Here is a 9285-nt window from a genome sequence, read left to right as displayed (position 1 = left end):
GGAATTTGAAAAACCCTAGCCAAGGTGGACTGTTGATCTGAGATAGTTCCATCTAATTGGCAGTCCAAGCCTTGTAATTTGACACTTTGTGGATTCCTTACCAATAAGCATGCCAAACTCATTCCTACCAACCAAAAAAAAAAAAAAATCCTCATTCCAAATTTATGTCCAAGGCATGAATCGAGTACAAGTCAAAAACTTATTAGACTAAAACAGATTGTTAATTTATTAGGAAATAGAAATTGAAGTAACTTTGCGATATTTCAAACGATAAGTTTAAGAACACTATTTATGCCAAAATTTGTTTAAGTGTTTGATTATGAGTGACTAACAATTACTCTTACACGGATTATACATTTATTTTCTACCAACCGCTGAAATCACTTCAACTAACTATTTGGAAAAAGTTGTAACAAAAAATTTGTCCTGACTTATGGTACTTTTCCAAAGGACTAAGTTTCTTTGTCACCAATTTAATTTACTTAGAAAAGATCGAAGATTTCTGTAGAGCCAAGTCAAGGAAATGTAGTTGGATTTTGCTGTTGAGTCCCAATGAAGCCGCATTAATTCATCTAAATACTGAAAATTAAAAACAAGGAAATGTGTTTGATTGATCAAGATTTCTTGTTGCATTAAATGCTGAAAATTACAAACAAAAATGATTTTTTTCTGAAAATATTTTTCACTGAATCGACGGGAACTCTAATCCATGACTAATCAGGGTTAGGGCAAGGATGTAAAAATGAGGGAAAATAATAATAATAATAATAACAAAAAAACAAAACGTGTTTTGCAACGAGCCCATCACGTTCTAATCCAAACAATGAGGAGGGAATCTTCCACATTATTACGTGCTTTATGACGTCAGCCCACTGACCAAAAACGAAAATGACGCAAGCCCTGACATTTTTATTATTTCTAGCCAAAATTCAAAAAAAAATTGTAATTTTTTTAAAAAAATTACAGAGCGTGATGCACACACAGAAGAAAGGAGCGTGGAAGCATATAAATGTCCTTTCATCCAATTGAGTCACAGCAGGGATCTAGTGGGGCCCATCTTGGTAAATGAATGAAAATGACAATGGGAAAGAAGTGATATGATATGATCAAACCCTATCTCCTTTTAGACTCCTTGGACCTAAAAGATTCCAGCTGTCTTCTCTTCTCTATTATTTTTTTTATTTTTATTTTTATTTTTATTATGGGCCAAATTAATTAACCAATCCTATCAAACAAAGCAAATTAGCAAAATGTGATCTACTTCCAAATTGGGTATTTGTTGTTTGAGCCCAAATTCAACTTTCATGATCTATAAAAGTTGCATATCCAATTAATTTAGTATATATGAATATGATTGGTTATTTAAGGTCGGTGGTATATAAAAGACTAAAAACTAGCATGAAGTAGATTTTTTATTTTTATTTTTATTTTTTTTTGAGAATCAAGTAGATTTTTTTTTTGGTTTTTGATGGAATATAATATTAATCGATTGTGAGTCTGACCTATTCTAAGCTTTGTTTAAATGATATATATCTTCAATCAGCACAAAAAGTAGAAAATATATTAGGAACACAAAATAGTCCACAATTTTTACAACATGATAAATTGTAAGTAATAAAGGTAAAATTGTGGGTCAACACCTTCATCAGTAATAATTTACTCTGCGAGGAGTTATAGTAAAAGTTGTGAATTTTTTTTACATCCCAAATATTGCTGTAAAAAGAAAGACTGTTGTAAGCTGAATGAATATTGACTAGGTTGAGTTTAGGCTCGAGGTTGAGTAATTAGGCCAGGCCTAGACCCAAATTGACACTAAATATTCCTTATTAAGGTTGGGTAATCTAAGCCCAAACCAATTTCACTAGTTGCTGGGTGCACCACCCACTGACTGACACATCAACGATTCCATTATAGTAATTGTATTTGACAACCTAGTGGATTGGCTAGAATTGGTAAAACCCGGATCGCCTTCTTCCACTATCGGATCTTTTTTTCCAGATACTGCTGCTCTGATATATCTATGTCCTCAATAATGCAAGATTTTTATTTTTTTTCTCCTAAAAGTCAAGGTATTCGAGACAATAATCTTGATGGATGCATTAATTGACCTACAACCCAAGTGGAACATATAATTGACATGCAAATTACATGCATTGAATCTCATCCTATAAACCACGAAAAGTCTTATATTGACATTTTTTGACATTCACAATAAGCGTTTCAAGTTCAAATCTAATCTTCCCTAATTATCGAAAAGATCTATCAACAACTCAATTTCCATGTGGGATATTAGGTGCGGGTCAAGCATCAATATTAGTCATATTTTAACTTGGGAGTGTCTCCGTTGCTGTGTATTGCGCCTAGAAATCATATTCACATTTGTCTCTTTGCAGGACTGTTCCAACCAAATTTCTCCAACAAATTGAAGCACCCTGCTCATGGTAGTGCCAACTGCCAAGCAATATTAAAGCTGGAAGCTTTGGAGCCGAAAATAACTTCTCACTGTGATTGAGAAAACATTAACATGGCCCAGAACTGATGATAGAAAGTGATTAATAAGAGTTGCTTGACTTACCTATAGACCATTTTGGATTGGTCTAGAAGTCAAATTCTTTATACTTCTTTAGTAAGAACACCCAACTTTTAACTCTCTTAATATGATCTTTGTACATGAAAATAGAACCAGATCTCATGGTGTACAATATATAATCATGGATCTTCTATATTATTAGGTGAGCTAGGGCTACAAATTTTCCCAGGATAATCTCTTGGGTCCCATTAAAAAAAAAAAAAAAAAACTGGCAATTTAGCAGCTCCTATAGATTTCAGCAAAAACTCTGAGCTAAATATATAAGATGTAAGATGTTAAGCTGTCTTCTTCAATGGTATACATAAGTGGCAAGTATGTGTGGTCTCACAAAAGGCAGCAATTGTTAATTTGTGGTCCATGTTTCTCAGCAACACAGGTCCACAACCCACAAGCGTCATGTACAGATCGAAGAATGCAACATGAAATATTAACTCATCGTCGTACCAATCCAAACCATCAGAGACCTAGCAAGCCCACATGTGAATATGCTTCACTTTGATCCTCTAAAAGAAATAGATTAATACTTGTTACACGCTTTGAAAATGAGTCATGGAATAATATATTTTATGATTTGAGTTTCCAAACCAATTTTTCTATATTTTATTCCTTGAGGAAAAAGATAAAAAGATAGGTGCAGCTTAGGACGTATATTATGATCTGAGAAAGATGGAAAATCCAAATTGATCATAAACTTTTTTTTTTTAAGGAAAATCATAATTTTTTTAAAATTCAAATATGCCATGGAAAAAAAATTCGAAAAGGTATTAAAAAAAAAGGCACTATTACAGAAAGTTTTTGCTTTTTTTTTTTTTTTTTTGAGGAAAGAAAGTTTTTGCTTTCAACTTAAAGTTTGGTTGAAAAAATCCATTGGGCTAGCTGGACAAAAGAATAGTTATGAAATTTATAGACCTCAAAATGATAGTATATAATTCATGAGCTACAATTCATTAACTATTGTAATTTAATTAATAAATTCAAATACATGGTTGTGATGATCAATATGCACTACAAAAAAGAGTTGTTATTTGTAACATCACGCATCTTTGGTGCAGTGGTCACTTCATAAGTATAAGTGCTTGTAAGGTATAGAGGTTTAGGGTTGAAATTCAAATCTCCAAGAGAAAGTTTCACATACATATACACTTAGATTAGATTAGAGTAGCATTTTTATCTTATATTTAAAAAAAAAAAAAAATAGAATTGCTATTTGTAATAGAAGTTTGCCAATGTATAAGAAAATCCATAGGAAAAAATTACATTTTCAACAACAAACCTCTTCCATCGTAGATTGTTTGTCAAATATTTAAATATTTGCAACGGAAAAAAGTGTTTTGTTGGAAATACTTATAATTTTTGTCCGAAATCTAATTTATTTTGGAGGGAAGTGATGTTCTTGCTATACTTTTTGCGATTGACTCCTAAATGCTAGTAAGCACAGGTATTTCACTTGAGATACTGTATTTGTATTAAATATGAGACATGTTTGGAACATTTCTGTAAAACTATTTCAACCATTTCTTTTTTATAACAATAGTAATAATAATAATAATAATAATAATAATTATTGTAGGTTATGACTGAGTATACGGAAGTTGCATTTATCTTTTAATCTTTTTTAATTTCATTCTTGAGCACTTATTTAATTATCTTTTATTTAATATTTTGAATTTTATTGTTACTCTGTACTTTAAATTTTTTATCAGTCATAAATTCACTTTATTATAAATTATTACGTTTAAATTGATATATGTTTAACATTGTATGCAAAAATAAATATTTGATAATATAAGTAAAAATATATTTAATAATTAGTTAATATGTGTATTTTCACCGGTATCATATTTTAAAAAAATGACAGTATTATTAATCTTGTGTTTGGGTCCATATCCGCACTTCTTTATTTACCATGACCAAAAAACGACCGAAATGTAAGAATTTGCAGACCCTTGACATCATAAAATTGACTTTTATTGATTGATTGATTGATTTGCACACCCTTAGAATCGTAAGTATTTGCAGACCCCTGATTTTTATTGATTGATTTTAAACGATAATACTTCGAGAATAATTTGGGGTTGTTTGGTAATTTTATAAAAATATGTGTAAATAAAAATGTTAAAAAATAATATATGTAATGTTATTTAAATATTAAAAATTATTGCTTAAAACACCCTCTCAAACAGCCCTTTAAAGCCCTTTAACTCAAAGCTTTACTGTTAATATGACTGTCAGCTCAGACCGTCTAAAGCTAATTTTAGGCTAGTAAAAAGTAAAAACTAAATTAAAATAGATGCACCAAGAACTTTATTGACTAGCGACATATAAATGACCCTCTTCTTTGACACATAGAAATTATTTAAAATTTTCATTAAAAATAATTTTATTTAGATTGACAATTTAGAGTCCCATCTTTGAGCTAATCATATTAAAGGAAGTTGTTGTACTAATTGATTGGAAAAGAATTACTTAAACCATTGAAAGCATTGTGTAATTTAAAAGGAATGAAAAAATAGTACTCGATAAAATTCATGTGTGAACAGTAGTTTGTTAAAGAATATACAATTTCAGGTTATATAATAATAAAAAGAATAAGTAATTAATATAATATAACTGAATTCATAAATGTTTTTTTTTTTTTTGGGAGAAACATAAATTTATTAACTTTTTTTTCAGGGAGAATTTTAACCTATGAAGTTCGCTTCTAATGATAGCTTTTTATCATCAGACTCAGATACCGATTAGTTTTTGGTGTAGGCGGGAATTGAACTTCAGATCTCTTATACAACTAATAGAGATTTTACCAGTTGAGTTAATTGAAATCCACATAAATGTTATTACTATATGTTATATTAACTACAAGAATATAGATGTAGATTTTTACTTGAAGTTTATTTATTAAAAATTAGTTAAAGTAATATAATCTTAGCAAGAAAAAGTGAGGCTTAAAAAAAAAAAAAAAAACGAATAATTTAAAAAGTTAGAAGAAACATTTTTTGCCAAACAAACACTTTGTTTTCTTTTATATCCTCAAGGCTACCATTTGGTTGTTATTCTTCCATATCCATAATGTAAAATGAATGACTTGAATATCTAAGTAAGGGTTGGTTTGTTTTGGTTTAAAATGTAAGTTTATTTTCACCAATAACTCAGGAACAATTTTTTTTAAAAATAAATATTATCCTTTGATTTTTAATGTGTGTGTCAATTTAGTTTTTTTGGACTTTTGATTTGTAAACAATTAACCTTCTACACTTTAGTTTTGTTATAAAGTGAGGCTTAAAAAAAAAAAAAACGAATAATTTAAAAAGTTAGAAGAAACATTTTTTGCCAAACAAACACTTTGTTTTCTTTTATATCCTCAAGGCTACCATTTGGTCGTTATTCTTCCATATCCATAATGTAAAATGAATGACTTGAATATCTAAGTAAGGGTTGGTTTGTTTTGGTTTAAAATGTAAGTTTATTTTCACCAATAACTCAGGAACAATTTTTTAAAAAATAAATATTATCCTTTGATTTTTAATGTGTGTGTCAATTTAGTTTTTTTGGACTTTTGATTTGTAAACAATTAACCTTCTACACTTTAGTTTTGTTATAATTAAATATTTTACAATTTTTTTCCATTAAAGACTAACGCATTTTAATCACATGACGTATTCATAGTTTTTTTCCACAACATTGATAATAATAAAAGTTCATTATTATCATGAAGCATTATGTGATGAAAATTTGTTACTTCTAGAAAGTACTAACTTACAAACCTAATGTGAATTGTTTGTATTAAAATAAAAAATAATACAGAAAGAACAAAGTAGAAAGGTTCAATAATCTTTGTAATTATGTATATCAATGGTGTCATGCAAGGTGAATACACACACAAGTTGATCTATTGGGAGTCCTTCATTACACTAAAATCAAGAACAATTCTTTGACTTTAGTAATAATCAATGGCTGACTACGATGTACAACATGTGCTAAATATGTGCAATATATTAATATTCCCCTCAAAATTGAGTTGATTGAGGAAGTTCACTTGAGTTTGAAGATGAGATCACGAAGATGGCCTGGCCGATAAAACTTAGTGAACATATTATTAAGTTGGTCTTTAAAGGAAACTGAGTACAGATACAAGCTACTCTAGTGAAGATGATGATCGATGAAATGACAATCAATCTTAATGAGTTTAGTGTACTCATGAAAGACAATGTTGTAAGCATTATGGATAACATTTTAATTGTCGACATGAGTATAAGTACACGTATTCTAGAGAACACTCATATCCACTAAAAGTCATCGAAGCCACATAAGCTCTAATTTTTAAATAAAATAAGATATATTTAAGATATATCCAAATCATAAATAAACTCTTAGAAAAAGGCAAGGGGGTAGAAAAGAGATGTCCCTTAGAAACTTAACTGCTCAAATGTGTAAAAGTAAATGAAAAATTAATGTCACAATTGTACAAATAAACCTTAAATGAGACCTAACACATTAACATGCATGATAAGAATGGCTTGCACCATATATGACCAATCCCTATTCCCTACTTACTGTAAGGTCATGATTGTATGTTTTATGATTGTCATGTAAAAAATTTGGAGACTATTGAAGCCATTGGTCGTCTTTTTTCTTGATTGTCCTCAAGGGCAACCTAGGTACATGCAGTAAGTAGCATCTATTTAAAGCACCAATTCTACGAGACTTCGTTCCCATTGGTCATTTTTATACTTTTCATTGGACCATTAGAATCACATGCATTGCCTCTCATCGTGCGTCTACAATGGATCCAAAGTTTTAACAGTTAAACCAATGATTTCCCACTTGAGCTTTGCATAAATTAATTTAACAAATCATGTCAAATCACAATCAGTCAATCACAAACACTCATTCTAATTTAAACTCTTCAATGCGATAAGAAAAGCAAATAGAGGATAAGCCCTAGACGCCTTGTAATTAATAGCAATCTCATCTGCAAATAAACAAGCCAAGGTTTTTTTTTTTTTGGGAGATATTGAACGTGTTAAATTTGACTTGAAAATAAAAGTAAAAAAATGTTTAAGCTTAAGCTCGATCTTGAACCAAGCATAAAAACAATGTTTGAACTCAGCATTGTTAAAAAGTAAAAAAGTTTGAGATTGACTTGATTTATTAATTAAATCGAGTTCGTGTAATATATCAAGCTCATATGAGCATATTATCAATCTTATTTGATTTGGACAAATGGTCCCAACTCTCCCTACTCTCAATTAAGTAAAGGATTAGTAAAATATGATTTTATTTTTCAAGCTCATATCAAGCTTATTACCAAGCACATAACTAGACTTAATTTGTTTTTTTTTATCAAGCCTTATTGTTCACAATTCTGTTCATATATATTTTGCTTATGCTCGGCTCATTTAATATACAAACCTAAAACTTTGATTTAAGTCAAGCTCAAATTGTTTATGAATGACTTGGATTGTTGCTTTAGTTTGAATCATAATCCTATGTCCAAGAGTATAGAGCTGCAAACAAGTTAAATAGTTGAGTCAAGCTTTATACTTTCTTAGGCTTTGTTTGTTAAAAATTAAATGAGCTTGAGCCCGGATCAAGCTTATGTTGAACTTTTAAACCTAAGTTTGATTTTTTACTTAATATAAGTCTGTTAAGCTACCTTGACAAGTTTACAAATTTGATAAAACGTGCCACTTGAGCACCAAGTAGCCAAACATTTCTTCTAAAAAATAATAATAAAAAAAAGAAAAAGAAAAAGAAACCAAACATTCTGGACGCAATGATAAGTAATGGCCCAAAGGGATATGCAATTATGCAAACTATGCATAATTAAAAGCCTAATTAAACATAAAAATTGAATTAAGAAAACCAAACTATTATAGTTGAAGTTTAACAAGAATATATCAATACTTTTTAGATATATTTTTGTAATATCAAGTTGCTAACGAGCCTAGATGATCACCACCCTTGTTTATAAATTATTTTACAAATTTAATTTTTGTAAGCCTGATGAACAACACACTATTTGTCTTGTTCAAGCTTGACTCATTTAGCCTTAAAATCCAGTTTGAGTCTATTTGATTGGCAATTAAATAAAGAGCAAAACTTAGATACAGTATTTAGGTGTTGTTCCTTAAGTTCTCTATTTTAGATTCTATCATGTGGACTTTTTCTTATGAAATGGAAGTGTATTTTTTAGTTAAATAGTCACATAGTTAAATCTTAAGAAAAAAATCTAAAGAATATCACCTAAGGTACTGTACTTAAATTTTGTCCTTAAATAAATAAACATATATAAACAAGTGTTTAGAACTTCCCTTCATATCTCTATCACACAATATTTCATGTTCCTTATTTATGAATTATGAGCCTTGTTGATGAACTAGCACATAGTTTTACTTAAACCTAAGAGAGATGAGTTGTGTCTTGCTCGAGCTTAAGTCATTAAAATTAAACAAACCTTAAAATCAAGCATAAGCTTGTTTATTTAATAAACTAACAAAATAAACTAGTTTTTATCAAGTTGAACTTCGATTACTTATAAACAATTTGGTTCATATATTTGTAAGTATAAAAGAGTTCTTGGCTTCCACTACTTTTCCTTACCACGTTATTAACTTTTCCTTCTCTATCACACAGTCTCATAAATTCCTTGATATGATGTATTGTCAAAATCAAAGAGTTAAATTATTTTTCATGAG

Source organism: Quercus suber, unplaced genomic scaffold (genome assembly GCF_002906115.3).
Source record: "Quercus suber isolate HL8 unplaced genomic scaffold, Cork oak 2.0 scaffold_555, whole genome shotgun sequence".
NCBI lineage: Eukaryota > Viridiplantae > Streptophyta > Magnoliopsida > Fagales > Fagaceae > Quercus > Quercus suber.
Note: the sequence above shows the minus strand (reverse complement) of the source record.